The 14,125-nt window shown below is 51.6% G+C and overlaps 1 protein-coding gene across 11 annotated transcripts in view; it reads right to left on the bottom strand.

The window, feature by feature from the left end:
- Positions 1-14,125, bottom strand: part of MICAL2 (microtubule associated monooxygenase, calponin and LIM domain containing 2) — a 210,019-nt gene that overhangs the window by 176,877 nt on the left and 19,017 nt on the right. For 10 of the 11 annotated variants that reach the window (XM_032853495.1, XM_032853485.1, XM_032853488.1 and 7 more), the window contains exon 2: positions 6,496-6,567. The exons of the other annotated variant lie outside the window; for it this stretch is intronic. The gene's annotated coding sequence lies outside the window, so the exon portion shown is untranslated. The remainder of the gene's footprint in view (positions 1-6,495; positions 6,568-14,125) is intronic. 11 annotated transcript variants of the gene reach the window in all.

Below are 14,125 nucleotides of genomic sequence, written 5' to 3'. Positions count from 1 at the left end.
ATAAGAAATCTGGGCTGGCCGAATGAAGATGCTGGTCTCCTCTCTTGGTGTTTGGGCTTATGCTCTGAAAAACGCATTCACCGTTTTTTAAGCAGCAACCATCTGAAAGAATCTTCCCTTTTTCTTCATAAAAAGAAAGCAAAACCCAGGAGCTACAAAGGAGACTGTGAGGTGAGACTGAGAAGCCTTTGACTCCAAATTCCCTTGCCTCCTCCCAGCAAAGGACAAGTCAGGCTCAAAGCTCTGTTTCCCAAACAGATTTCCTGGGGCAGATCTCAGCAAGGATTCATCCATAAGGAGAGAGTCCAGGACCGCTAAAGAGTTCTCTCTCTCCACCATGACTCTTCCCTCTCTACAGAGCTGATATTTTTAAAGATTCTGGCTCTCTCTCATGGCAAGTCATCTACTTCCTGGATCTTTGTGCCTTGTAAATATCATCCTTAAAAAAGGCTATATCTTTTCATTGGTCTTTATTTTTAAGTAGCCTTCTCACCCCACAGCCCAGCTCCTGCGGAATGACTGTGTGGCCCTGTCTGGAATGCAGAATGGTCCCTGGAGAGACAGTCTGCCCATGAACTCACAAGGGTGTTTGTTATCAGCTTATTTGGCAAGAGGAATCAGAGACATGCTGAACATGAGCTTCCAGGGTGGCGGGTCCCACCGGAGGCCTTCACCCCATCCATAGACATCTCTGCAGGCGCGTGAGACATAAGACGCGGAAAATGGACGCATATCATCTGAAAACAAGCCCCATGCACGTTTCTGCAGGGAAAGGTACCTCAGATGCCTGGAGAATTCATATCTGGAGAATCTTTGCTGGTCCCTACGGATGTTTCTTTCAACAACGCTCACATAATTAGCAAGTCTGGTGCCAAACCCCCTCCTCCTCCCCTAGCTTATCTCTCAACTAAATGTCTCACTGCTTTCACCCTCAGCTAAGAAGAAAACAGGCACGTAACTCTTCCTTATTCACAAGCACCGAATTGAGAGCTTTCATACCACCACATCTTTTTGCTCGGAAACATTCTGCCTTTTTCTCTGCCTGGCGATCTCCTATTCGTCCTTCAGAACCCAACTCCTCCAGCACCTACTTGGTGCGGTGTTTCCTAAGTGAGGCTCTCTTTTCAGGGCTTCCAGAGCATTTGATATGTTTACGACAATGCTTAGAACAGTAGCTGTCACTGTACGCATCCATCTGGCTGCCAGCCCAGGACGCAAGCTCCCGGGGAATAAAGGGATGAGGGCTTACTCACCCCTGCGTCTCCACAACCCAGCCCAGGACCTAGCACTCAGAAGTCGCCTAGTAAATGTTTGATGCCCTAATCAGTGCCTGGCCCACTTAGCCCCAGCCCACCATTCTTGGTGTTGAGAGAGAGGCCATGTAAAATGTGGAATGAGAAGAGACAATGGAGTCAGACACCCCCTCTCTGAGCCCTGGCCCCAGTGAGTTAATTCACCTGTATCTGCCTCAACTTTCTTCTCTACAAAATCATGAATAATGTCACCTCTCCGTGGGCTGCTGTGAGGGACTGACAAGGTCATAGGTATCACCTAGTGCCTACTCATTTCCTGAAGCTCAGTAGGAAAAGCGAAGCCAAATGGAGTCCTGTTTAAAAAAAAAAAAAAAAAAAAAAGGTTAATGGCTCCCATCATGTGCCATTAACACCGGGACAATGTGGCCACCTCCCACCCAAAGTGGTCTCTCTTGGAGTAAGAGACAGTGCAGGCTGTACTCAACCCACACCCTGAGCTTGGGATTCTCAGAACGAGGCCTGCTTAGCAACAAAGGTGATTTTTATCTGAATGACAGACCCACAAGAGGCCACTCTTATTGAGGCTAGGAGATCAGAGCCTTCGTTTCCTGTCTTTGGTTAACCTTTCACCCCAAGACACACCATGACAGAGGAACGCCAACTCAGCCATGGTAAGTCACTAAGCGCAAGCCCAATGGCCTGTACATGAGAAGAAGCCTCCTCTTCTCCATGTGGCTGCACCCGGGTTTTATTAGGTCCCAATAAACAATGAAGTGGCAACAGTGGGGCCCTGCTAACATGTGAGGCAGTCATGCTCAGGGTCAAAGAGAAACGTGGGAAGTGTGGTAGCTGGACCCACATGAGGATGCAACATGGCGCTGGGGGAGAAGCCACTTCAAGGAGTGTTTTGGTCTCCCTCAGTGGGGAATCGGGAGACCTGGCTTTCACCTCAGTCTACCCTTACCTTGCTCCAAGGGTCTTGTTAAGTCAGGTGTCTGGTTTCTTTACCCATAAAATCAAAGAACTGGATTGGATCATCTATAGATTCTTCCCAGTCTCGATACCTTAGGATCATTGATCTTAGAGGCAGACCCACCTTTCTTAGCCCTTTCTCTTTCTGTGTTAGTTATTTGTGTGAGACCCCTCATCTCTTGTAGCTCCCACCATGCAGACTTCTACCAACACTATGACTTTTACTGCTCCAGAGTGTCTGGTCACTCCTGAGCACAGAGCCTGGCTGGGCAAGAGGAGGAGAGACTTGGGGCCATATTACTCAGAACACACCCACTCTCTCTGGTCAAACAACGCAACAACTCAACTCCAGAAAACTTGTAGCATTGAGAGCTTGGCTATCCCAACAACCTCTGGTCATCTGGGTTGGCTTCTTCTCTCTCAAAGCTTTTCCTCGCTCCCCTCCAATCCCACACACACCCCCTAGGTTCCCAACTCTCTAGCAAAATGTTAGACTGTCCCCATGCTGCTTGGCAAGAGACTAGAGCTACAACAGGTAGTTCTTCTCTGTCGTCTGGCATGTCCCAGGGTTGGGTAGGGGAGAGAGAGGTGGTGAGGCTGCACGGGCCAGGAGAAAAGTGCCTACAGAAGCAAGCTCCAGCTACATGAGGAGGAGATGACCCAGAGAAGGCAGTGCAGGTCGCCAGGACAGACAGAGAGCACTGAAAAGTCACAGAATTTTAGGAAGCTCCTTGAAATGCTACCTAGCCCTCTTTACCTCCCCTATTTCCTCAATGAGAAATCAGAGGGCAGGTGAAGTTCGGTGAGGGACCCAAGGCCACGCAACTACTTTTGTTGACAATCAATACCAGAATGTGGGTCTTTGGCTTCAACCCACTCTTCTCTCCACTCTACTCCGTTGACCTCAAGACCTAGTTAGGTTACTCTGATGAGGCCAGCTGGATCCCCTACAGACTCTAAGAAACATGACCCCAGTGCCACTTAGGGGAAGAGCAGGCCCGGAAGATACTTTGATAACTGTCTCCTGACCCCATGCGTTCCTTCCCCAGCTGACATGTCTAATTGTTCTTTCTCCAGCCCTCCCTGCAAAATCTTGAGGAGTTCAGAGGTCAGTGAGAAGGGAGGGGTGGGCCTTCCTGTCCCTACAGAATTCTGAATATCTAAGATAACCATAAGGATCTCTCTTCCTTGGTCTAAAGGAGGTTGGTGGAAAAAAGTAGCAGACTGAACTAACTCAATGGAGGCCTGACCTTATCAGGCCAAGAATAGTCATCACAAGCAATTAGATGGGTCATCTGAATGTTTTTAACACCAAACAGTAGGATTTGCCCCTGTCCAGAACCTTTCAAAGACTAATGATCACATCAACATCAGGAGAGGGACGCTCAGAGTAAAAGATTCAAGGAATTAATTATTCAGCGCTCATGACCCAGTTCCCGGAGGTGAGGCTAGGTGAGAAGAGAACTTACCAGCTCCTTATCGTGGCAAGAAATGCAAATACTTCACAGAGTAGTGTTCCTTTTGCTGCCAAAGAGGATCCATTTATGGTTAAGAGTGCCTCCCACCCATCCCCCACCCCCCCCAAAGAGCCAAAGTTCACTCATTCAACAAATATTTATTGAGCTCCTCTTAAGTCCTATGCCCTCCAAGGATTTACATATGGCTGGGGCTTTGCAGAGTCTAAAGATCATGGGATTTATAAACAGGCGGCCTGGGCTGTGCCCCAGCTCAGCCCTTAGGCAGCTATACTACCCTGCACAAGGTAAAAATTTAAGTTAATTTTCTCATCTGTGAAATGGGAAGGAATCCACCTGCTTATTATAAAGTTGAAATGATCTTTATAAAATGTAAACTGCAATGTAAACCCAAGGCATAAACAACAAAAGACACAACAGTGCCTGCTTCTCCTGCCCTCGAGAAGTTTATAACCTGGATATCTTTGGAAAATCACCCAAGGTACATATTTGGCAAACATCACATTCCCTATAATTTGAGCAAAGGTTATGTTTCAACCTGCCAGTAGAGATGGGGCCTGTGGTCAGTCCCAGCCTTCTGTCTGGAAGCCCCAGAAGTGGCAAAAACGGCAGAGTAAAAACAGAGTAGCCGGGACCTGCCTGGCCCTGTATCATTCCTGGGTGAGTAAAAGACCCAGCAAAGCCTTATGACTGAGACACAGGAAAAGACCAACTGGAACTATGGTCAATCAGAAACAAAACAAAGTTCCACAAGAGCACAACAGGAATGAGCCAGCACACACATCCCTCCCCATATGCATTTCAGACAAATGCCTGACCCTCCTCTATGGACATATTCTGTATTCTGCATTTCTCCAGGAACAAGGAGGGATTCTCAGGCCATAGCAGACGGGCTGATCAGGACCTCTTTGCCTGCACACTAAGAATCAGAATTCATGCAGTAGCTTTTCCCCAGGTCCAGCCAACCCCTTCGCAGCCTGCTGTTCAAGATCTCACCTCCTATAGATCCTCAGTGCCCACCAGGCCAGCCTCTAAATGCAAGGCCTGATTGCCTGCTGCTCCTCCTTGGGGATCTCCACCCTGCTCCAGCCCTGGGTTGGGCACTGATGCTCTCCCCTCCCCTCCCCTTCTCCACTATCCCCTCCACCAGGACCTGCCCTGGTCTCACAACTCCAGGAAAGCTCCTACAGGCAACGCTGGTTCTATTCATCTCTATGATCCCTCCGACTCAGGGCATTCTGTAAACGCAGAACGATGGTCCCCAAATGTTCTCTGATGTCTATATAAAGAAGGGAGGCAGAGGAAGAAAGAGGGGAAAAGGAAGGATGCTAGACAGGAGGTCCAGGGCCCACATTCCAATTTGCCATTTGGCACCAATTAGGTAGGTAACCTTGAGAAAGTATCTTCAGGCCAGGCCTCAGTTTCCCTGTCTAGTAATAAGGGGTTTGTGCTAAATAATCTCTCGGGTTCTCTCTAATTATAAACTTTGGTATTACAGAAACCGGACTAGCCTGGCCATAGGAGACATGTGTCCGGGTCCTTAGGAGCTGCCGCCGGGGCTGAGCCAGCTGACTGCCCAGATCTCAGTCTCCATGGTCTATAAAAGAAGTAAGGATAATAGGACCGCCCCTCCTGGGGAGTGGGGTCCCCACCAGACATGGCCATAGAGCTTCAGGAACCACAAAACCCTGGAGAAATCTTGGGGTTCGAATTCTCTCAGTCAACAAAGAGCTGCTGACCCCTGCCACATGCCTCATACGGTGCTTCCAGCATGGTGCCGTCTCATACAGGAAGGCTGGACGATGGATCCATGCCCTCAGTGTTCCCACAGCTAGGGACTGAGACAAACAAGCAGACAAACCTTAACTCAGCCAGTCAGTCATGTAGCTGGCATCTGAACAAAGCAGCTATGGGAGTACAGAGGAGGAGGAGGAGCCAACTCTGCCTGCAGAAGGGAAAGAAGCTTCTAGAAGGAATGGCATGTCCCCAATGTGGATATCTGTTCCAGGAGTTATGAGACCAAAGCCAGGGTCAATGAGAGAGAGGCAGAAAAATGAGGCTACAAAGTGAGGTCGAGATCTAATAGGAGGGGGCCTGAAGGCCACCAGAGGAGTGATGGTCAGCCGATCTTCCAGAAAGGTCTGGCAGCACCTTAGAGGACGGAGCAGGGGAACAGAGTGGAGCTGGGGAGAGTGGTGGAGGCTCCCATAAGAGTTCGTGAGGGCGACTATGCCAACAAGTCATTATCCATCACTGTCCATACCTGGCTGCCCTACCTACGCCTCTGGGGACTTGCTGAATCTACAGATAGAGCTGAACAGCTCTGCTGTCCTCCTCGGGGAACCCAAGCAGAGGAAGAGGCCATAATCACATTTGTAAATCTCGGACGCACGCTGCAGTGCTCCGCAGTCACTCCCTCCAGAAGCTGCCTGGCTAGATTCTTGCCTGGACCCACACCTGGGCCAGCCAGAGACGGAAACACCATCAGGTCTGGGACTGGAGTCGGAACAGTCTAAGGGGACAAGGGGCAGAAAGCCCGCCCACCTGAAGGCCACTGACGTAGGTCCCAGACATACCACGGATTCAACCCCTGCCTCCCTCCCTCCTCTGACAGCACGGAGAGTTGTGGGACAGACAGAGAGCCAGGGAGGGCAAGGGAGGCCTTCACCAACCAGGGTCTCTCCAAACTAGGTCACATTCACTTGGGCTTAAAGAAAGAGCACAAGCACCCCTACACTTTCCAAAGCCTGAAGCCCGCTCCTCAAGCACAACTCAGCAACATGAAAGAGACTTACTTGATTCGTAGGCATCACAGTGACTAAAGTCATCTCCTCGTGGGACAAGCCAAGCACAGGTTGCCACGTTCCCTTAAAGACAAGAGCCAGGCAATGAATGTCAGTTACACTATCTTATGTTATAGCCTCCTATCTTCTCCCGGCCACAAGGTCCCACAAGCTGGGGACTTTACCCCATAGCAACACTACTCAACAAGAGGAAATGCACAGGGAATTTCTCTCTGTGCTCCAAGTTTTGCATGTGAAGACATGAACTGCTAGGTGGTTAAACATATCCCACTGTGTCTGCTGTATGGGCCTCCTAGGGTTTATTACATCACTAGGCAAAGGTTTACAGAGAAAGTCAGAGGGGTCTGGAAAAGATTACTTCAGTAGCTCCTTTAGTAGAAACAGAAAGTGCCAGAATTTCTAAGGTGAAGACATGTTGAAAGTAAGTAAAGCTGGTGTAAAAACTTGGTAGTAAGTCACCAGTGTGAAGCCTGCCATATTTCCCAAGGTGGAAAGGGTCCAAAGCACTAAATAAACTAGGAAGTTCTAGAAGCAGACCATCTGGTCATGGCAGAGTTTCCTAAACAAACTACTCTCTTGGCTTCCCTTGACCACCCGGATGGTTTGGTCATATCCTCCTGCTTCTCCAGAAAAATGTCCCCACACCTGTTTGGAAATGGAGTCCAGTGTTCTAAAGCACTTCTAAGAATTTACTTTCACAACTCCACATTTCTGAGAGGTGGCCTCAAGAGGACAAAAGTCAACACAGAGGAGAAATGAGAGATGTCCAAGAGGTAACACATATTCCACAGACATAGACGTACTTTGCTCCACAGGGCAGTGGGCCGACCTGCCCACATGGTCACACTTGTATTTTCTCTGTACACCAGGGTCTGTGTGTAGAGCCTGGGACTTGAACTCACTTTCAGAATTCTCAGTCTACGAATGGGAGAGCAGCTGCTATCTACTGAGCACTGGCTGAGCATGGAAGGCACACTGGTAGACCAGATTCTATTCCAGTGGCTCCTCACAGACTGGAAGGGAGGCCTGGAGAGCAGAAGACCCCTGCCCCAGCTCCATGGCACAGCAGGATTCAAGCCCAGGGCTGGTTGACCTAGTGCTCACCGGCTTCCCAACCACATCGAGGAGAGTGGGGTCCCAGCACAGCCCCCAAGCAGCCTGGTGAGCTCCCAAGGCAGCCACTTGGGGAGAAGTTCCAATCACCGCCATCATGATCATCATTGTCAAGCCACACCTCTCAGGCCCGTGGCAGTGGACAAACAGGCTGGCCGGCCTCACCCGCATTCTATCAGCCTGAGCTGTCGGCTCAGAGAGGTTGAAGGACTCCACTTCCCTGCCCCACTGCTTCTCAAAAGAAGAACACGGCACTGTCTGCACAGTGGGATGCTGGTGGGCATTCCTGGATGGGTCTGTAAGGGCTGACCATTGGTCAAATTCCCATAGGACCTGGCCACATTGGAATCCAGCCACAGCAAGGACCAACAAGGACTTTGACCAACAGCTAAACATACTTCAGACTCCCCTTAACTCCACTAAACCAGAAGGTCCTAGGGCCCAGCACCTCCCTTCCCCTTGAGAGGGTCTCAGTTTCCTTATCTATAAAATGAGAAGTTTGACTTAATTGGTGATTTCCTCACCAAAGACTCCCTTCTAGCTGCTCCCCTCCAAGGGCTCAGACTTTAAGAGACACCTACAAAGCTCATCAGAAGTTAAAAGGAAGAATTAAAAGGATTAAGCCAAGCCCAGGCACTGCAGGGGGTTAGCTCAGAGGATCCTCCCAGCAACCTTGGGAGGCAGGGTACAGTCAGTGATGGGGGAAGGGGGGGGATGCCGGGGGGGACTGAGGTATGGCCAGGCAAGCGCCTCACTTGGCCACAGAACCTGGGATTCACAGCAGAGCTGGCCTCAGGCCTCGGGGTGTGTGTGCTCCTTGACACAATGTTTCCCTTTGTAACAGGAGGAGGAAACAATGTCTCCACTCAGACTTGTCATCTTGCCTTTCCCAAGCAAAGCACCAAGTCTCCAGGCCCCTGTGCACCTGACTTGGGTGGTTCAGGAAAGATTTCCTGCGTGGTTGAGTCACCTCGGGAACTCGAGGTACATGAGAGTACCTCAGGGAACCTTTCTCTCCACTGCACTCTCGGCCAAGCTCCCCAGAGTCAGGGTCTTCATGGAGGGACCCCGAGCCCTTGGAACAGGGCCTGGCACACACCAGCTGCTCAGTCAGCATTTGCTGAATGAAGGACTGCAGAACTCCAGAGGTGAGATGCACTCAGGCTCGTTCAAGAACGCTTTGGTGTAAGTTAGGGTGAGACACCCCAGCAGTGGCTTGGAACCACAAAGCTGGCCCCTCAGCAGCCAAGGTCTCCAGCCCACACACCCCAACCCCCCAGACAGAGAAGGAAGGCTCCGAGCCTGACCCAGGGATCAGGTGAGCAGCTGCTAGAGCAAGAGAAGCATCTGAGCATAAAGGCCACCCAGCGAGGTGGCCATGGGCTCAGGCCCAGAATCAGGCAAACCTGGCTTCCCACCTCAGCTTTGCCACTTGAAATTAGTCAGATGGCCCCTGGCAAGTCCCATAATTTCTGTGAGCTTCCTTTTCTTATGTAAAAATGGGACTAATGTTAGTACCTACTCCGAAGGTTTGTTGTTCTGAAGAGGAGGGGAGAGAATGTGGTTCAGGAGGCAGCCTGTGCGTGCAGCTCACACTCACGGAGAGGACATGGGTCGTGACTGTCTGCACTAGAGTGGATGGTAGAGAGCACACTCGGAATCCCCTGCTTGGGTGTGAGCCCAGCTCTCCTACTAGCTCTCTGTGTGACCTCGGAAAGGTTGCTCCACCTCTTTGTGCCTCAGCTCCCCAGTACAGTTAACAGGATTGACTGCAAAGACTAAATGAGTTATGTAGGTAAAGACTTAGAATAATGCCTGGCACAAAATAAGCACTCCAGACCAGGGAGTTAGTATCATTCTTAATTATTAATATCACAAGCATCCTTCTCCCTTTGTTCCAAAACAGAGTCCACCCTACCTCCCACTCCTCAACCAAAAAGGTAGGTATGGGACTCAGGATAGGTTCATTCTGAGTATCTTCCCTCCTTGGCCACTATCTTGAGTACAAAGGGTATGATGCACCTGTTCTCAGTTGTGCCAGGTTCTTAAATTTGAAAGCCTGGAGAAGGCCTGGTCCTCTTGGAATGGGTGGAGAGCTGTGTGGGGTTAGCTGGGAGCTGCCCGAGGCCATGGGCCACTGAGCAGGAGATGCCAGAGCTCACCTGTTCTTTTCCTGGTACTGGATTCTGTAGCATTTCCTTTGAGTCTGAGTCTCCCCTAAAACTTTCCAAGGCATCCCATTTTTGCTTAAGCTCATTCAAGTTGGGTTCCTGTCACTTGAAACCAAAGGAGTCTCAACTAACAATAGCACTCAGCAACTGGCTGCTTCGTTACCAAATCCCACCCGGGAAGAAAAGCCAGCTGCACATGCTCAGTGAGCCCCAGACAGCCAGGGAAAAGTGAGTGTGGTCAGCAAGGGGTCTCTGCAAAGCGAAGCAATGGGAGGCTGCTACAAGCCCCTGCCCCATGCCCTTCCTGAGAGATAAAGATGCTGCAACTAAAAATGGAAATCGCCCCGTACTGAGACCTCTGGCTGGGAACCCAGCCTCTGACATGGGTCCCTCTCACCCCACCATGAGAGGTCTGAAAGAGGAAGAAGAGAAAGGGAAGCGGATCTGCATGGTCTTCACAGCGGTGTGGAAAAAACTCCAGGCAGTTGCTTGAGACAACGCTTTTCAGAGGAGGAAGGAAAGTGCTTTGGAGAAGGGAAACCACCTTGTCTGAGCCCTTAAATTCGAGATAATTTCCCTGGTGCAATCGCCTTGAACTTGCAGCACAGTCCTAGGAGCTGGATGCTCATCCAACCCATTTTTCAGTGGAGGATACTGAGGCTCAGAGAGTGCCATGTCTAAATCATCAAGGTCATGCTTCTAGTGCCCGCTGCCCAGTCGACCCACCAGGGATGCTGCCATGGATGCCAGCATGCTCGGGTCCTGAGCCTGAGGCCTCCTCATCACCCAGGCCTATGCCAGACACCTGGGGGAGATGGTCACATGCTGCTGCCTCTCACTTACAACCTGCCCTTCAGCCCCACCCAGAGACAGCTTCCCAGAGGAAGGGGCTGCCTTCGGGTGCTAACAGCACAGGGAGCATCATGATATCTGGAGGCAGTCCCTGGGCATGTTTCCTTCATCGGTGACTTTAATCCCCAAGAACCATGGTGTGATGTCATGGGCATGGCCCATATCCATAGGTTTTAACCAGAATATGCCTGTCAGAGCCCACGCAGTTTCCTAAGATTTGGTTTTCTGTTTTTTTATTCTCAGTCACCTTTCCCAAGAGGTCTGACTTGACAGGTGCAACTACAGTGCACCACATAGTACTGTGCTCAACAGGGTCTCATCTTCCCACCACCTTCCAGCCAGTCTACTCCTGTACCCCCAGGCCCTCCCACAGCTTCCTCTCAAGTCCTTCCAGGAAAAGAAGCTTCACCTTCAGGTATGTCTTAAAGAGTTACAGAGAAATAGCAATAAGAAAAAACCAAAACCCTCTCCTGGGAGCAAAACCCACTGATTGCCTCCCCATGTCCCGCAGCATTAGCCAGGGGACAGACACACACCTCCGCACGCCGGGTCCCCGCACCGGAGTCCCCGCACCGGAGTCCGTGCATAAGCGGAGGGAGGCCAATGCAGACGTGAACTTTGGCTGGTACAGACGGCCTCAGCTGCCACAGCAGGGGTAGGGACGACACTCAGATCAAGCGGAGCAGCCCTGGCAGGACACGGGCTGTCCCCGTGGGTGTGCAGGAGGTTTGCAAAGCCCTTCCGAAGAGGCCTCCCCCACGGACCCACGCAGACACCCACATCACAGTGCCACATGGTGCCTGAGCCTCCTGCCAGCTGGTGGCCTGCTTCCTCTTTGTTTTGGAGGAGCTGGGTTCAGGCAGTGGCTATCCCAGTCACAGGGGACTATCCAGACAGGTATTTCCCTTACTCTTCTTTTTCTTTTCATAGTGATGCTATTTAAATAGCTCTGCGATTTAAAAAGAAGTAAATCAAAAGGAACAGGCTGACTTTCCCTCAGGGCATGACCTGGTCACACTGCTGGGGCTAGGAGTGATGGCCGCAGGACCCAGCACGGCCTGGCGTTGGGGTGGCACGCAGTCTACCTGGGGACTCCATGACCAAGCTGGATCAGCTGGATATCAGAAAAGGGATGGAAAGCTCTCCAGGGGGTCCCATTTCCTACCCCTCCCCCAGCCTGGTTCCCTTGAAAACAGACAGGAAAAAAATCACTCAGTGAGAATATGCTGAGTGTTCTGGCAAATACTGTGAAGAGCACCCCATAGCAAGGGAAGCAGGGGGACACCGGAAGCCGAGGCAGTAGAAGGAAGAATGCTGTGGCCAGGCCTGCCAGCACCTGGCCTCGAGGCCAGCCTCACCCCTGCCATGGCCTGCTCAGGCAGGCATGGCATTTTGGCACTGAGGCTCAATTGTTCCCCTCTGGGGGACGAGGTCTACCTTTTAAAGCTAGGGTATGGATTAAATACAGCAGTGCCTGTCAAAGGCTGGTAACGGCTGCCACAGGAGAGCCACTGACAAGAGCCAGGAATGGCAGCTGGCTAAGTGCCTTGCGAGGTTTACTTCAGCAGAAGCTTACAACTTCCCTGTGAGGTAGGTACCACATCCTTAAGTTCAGAACAGGAAACAGAGACTCACAAACGAAAGCACCTGCCCAAAGTCACCCAGCTCACAGCAATCACAGTTAGAACACACACCCAGGCCAGCCAGACTCCGAAGTCCCGCCTCTGCTCTGTTGCCTGCCGTGGGGTAGGTGCTAGAAACACATTATATAACATGTAAATGCCGAGCTGGGGGCTGCTGACTCTCCACCCAGGAGGTGCATGGAGAAAAGAGGGGGAGTCTGGGCCAAGAGGGTTTAGGAAGACTTTCTGGAGTAGACAGGGCTGAATCCAGGCCCTGGAGATGGAGAGAGGCAAAGAGGAAGAAGCAAAGCCCTGCAGACCAGAAACACAGAAGCAAGGAGCAGGAGGCGGAGATGGCCAGGCAGGTGGGCAGAGACCGGACGCGCTGGGGGAGGAGAGGAAGCGGGGTTTGCTTCCTTGAGGGCAGGATGGGCCACCCTAGCCATTGTCTTGGGGGCTCGTCCACCTAGGAGCTTTCTCACCCACACCCCAGCGACACTCCTGTCTGCTCCTTTGGTCATGTGACAATCCTGGAGGGAGACAAGAATCACAACCATAAAGGCTCAATAACCCCTCTGTCCGCACAGCAGGCTCAGCACCCAGCACGAGAATCAGTTCCTTGCCCTCGCTGCCGTGCCCGCTGGCCAGGCCCAAACTCTAGCTCTGGGATGCCAGGAATCAGAACACGACCACGTGCACGGACGTATCAGCACTGCCACCCAGCCTTCAAGGTTCCCAGGAGGAAGAAGAGCTCTAGGACGTGATCTTTTTAGGGCTGGCTCCCTATCTCCCTGGACATCTCTTCCCCACCCCTGCTGGTACACTATTGGTATTTCCTCAATAACACTTGCTAAGCTGAACTAAACAGAAGATTCCTCTGCTTAAGCGACAGCTCTGGAGTTTGAGAAGTCTGGATTCAAGTCTGTGCTGGAGCCCTGAGCTTAGTCCCGCTTTTGCGGGAAGGATCACTTGCCTCTTTTGCCCCTAGAAAGGAAGTGCCTCCCACCCCCAGCAGTCACTACTCTGGCACCCCCAGGAGCCCCCCTGCACCCTGGACAGGGTTCTGGGCACCCAAACTAGCGCCTGCTCCTCCACCTAGGAGAATCATGGGTGCCAGCCTCTTCCTCCTCCTCCAACAGCAGGTACCCCCAAGTAGGATCTGTGCTCAGGCTCAGCTCTGGCTCTAAATGCTTAAAGCTACAGGGCTATCCCCACTGTCTCCACTTCCCAAGCCCAGAGCACAGAGACCCAGCCCAGGCCTCAGACCCACGGAGAAGGGAAATGGGAGTGGAATGGAGGTGATTTGAGCAAGTGTCATCCCTGGCCTGGCTGTGCTTTTTTGGAACTAACAAGACCTGGAGGAGATGGGAGGGAAGAAAGCAGAACTGTAGAAAGGTCTGTTGGGGGGCGCCTGGGTGGCTCAGTGGGTTAAGCCTCTGCCTTCGGCTCAGGTCATGATCCCAGGGTGCTGGGATCGAGCCCCGCATCGGGCTCTCTGCTCAGCGGGGAGCCTGCTTCCTCCTCTCTCTCTGCCTGCCTCTTCTCTGCCTACTTGTGATCTCTCTCTCTGTCCAATAAATAAAAATAAAATCTTAAAAAAAAAAAAAAAAGAAGAAGAAAAGAAAGGTCTGTTGGTCCCATGGTCTCCCACCAGCCCTCCTGGGGCAGAGAAGGGCACAGGGGAAAGGACAGAGAGGCTCTATGGATCTGAGCCTCCAGACCCACGCTTCCTGGGATAGGCAGGGGACCACACATTCTGTTACCTTCTGCCTGTGGGTCTATGGACAGATTATTAAACTCTGTGGAGGCTGGGTCTCCTTACCTATTAAGTGGGGATAAGAACCGATGACCACAGGGGAGAGC

This window comes from Lontra canadensis, unplaced genomic scaffold, assembly GCF_010015895.1.
Source record: "Lontra canadensis isolate GAN:19392208 unplaced genomic scaffold, GSC_riverotter_1.0 scaffold7, whole genome shotgun sequence".
NCBI classification, from domain to species: Eukaryota; Metazoa; Chordata; class Mammalia; order Carnivora; family Mustelidae; genus Lontra; species Lontra canadensis.
The sequence above is the reverse complement of the archived record's forward strand: the minus strand, read 5'-3'. Positions and strand labels throughout refer to the sequence as shown.